At 49.3% G+C, this 848-nt stretch overlaps 2 protein-coding genes across 2 annotated transcripts in view; both read left to right on the plus strand.

Moving 5' to 3' along the window:
• LOC116689707 (transient receptor potential cation channel subfamily M member 7) overlaps positions 1-848 on the plus strand; it is an 89,912-nt gene that overhangs the window by 30,499 nt on the left and 58,565 nt on the right. The window lies entirely within an intron of this gene.
• LOC116689722 (transient receptor potential cation channel subfamily M member 7) overlaps positions 1-848 on the plus strand; it is a gene marked incomplete at its 5' end in the record, with an annotated part of 11,685 nt that overhangs the window by 1,688 nt on the left and 9,149 nt on the right.

Here is an 848-nt window from a genome sequence, read left to right on the forward strand (position 1 = left end):
GGGCGTTTGTGGGTAAGTACGAGACTGAGGGTAAATCTGGTAGTGATGAGGTGGGTGAAAACTTTGAGTGCGTGTATCCTACTGTTATCATTGTCTCTAAGACTCCGCGCTCTGCTCGGCCTGCCTGCTTGCCTGATTTCACTGCAAAGTCTGAGAACACAGAGGGGGCGGAGAGGAGGGAGGTGGGCTGGGGGTACGTGAACGAGGCGTTCTGCGATGACGAGGGCAGATCAGGCTCTCTAAGTAGACAAAGTACCAACACTGAAGGCCCCCTGTCTACTGAAGCTGAATCCTCACTGGGTGACACTCACGGAAATAGTGGCCTGCCAGATTGTGCACATGCCCCTTCTGTGGCACCCAGGAGACCCCAAAGAGGAAGGAGGAGAGAATGGAATATGTCGGCTCCAACTGCCCCTCCAGTCTCCTGGTATGAGGGTCAACGTCAGTCAGAAGTCTCACTTGACAAGAAGAATACGGCACAAGAGCCAAACACAATTAGAGGTTTGAGTTTCTGTCTTAACTTAAGTTGAGGACTGTGTCTGCCGGGTGCTCGGGCCTGTCCATCTTCAGATCAGGATCCCAGTAGACCTTTAGCTGGTGCCTGTTCTTTTCTTTTCTCTGTTCTGTCCGGACATCTTGTCTGACTTGTTTATTCTCTGTTACTGGGTGGTTTGGAGGTTTTCACATGTAATGTGACTGGTATATAAATGGTTGGTTGATTGGTTAAGGTTTTCAGCACTAACTGCGATTAATTAAAGGTCCCATGACATGGTGCTCTTTGGATGCTTTTATTTAGGCCTCGGTGGTCCCCTATTACTGTATCTGAAGTCTCTTTCCCAAAATTCAGC

Source organism: Etheostoma spectabile, chromosome 1 (genome assembly GCF_008692095.1).
Source record: "Etheostoma spectabile isolate EspeVRDwgs_2016 chromosome 1, UIUC_Espe_1.0, whole genome shotgun sequence".
Classification (NCBI taxonomy): Eukaryota; Metazoa; Chordata; class Actinopteri; order Perciformes; family Percidae; genus Etheostoma; species Etheostoma spectabile.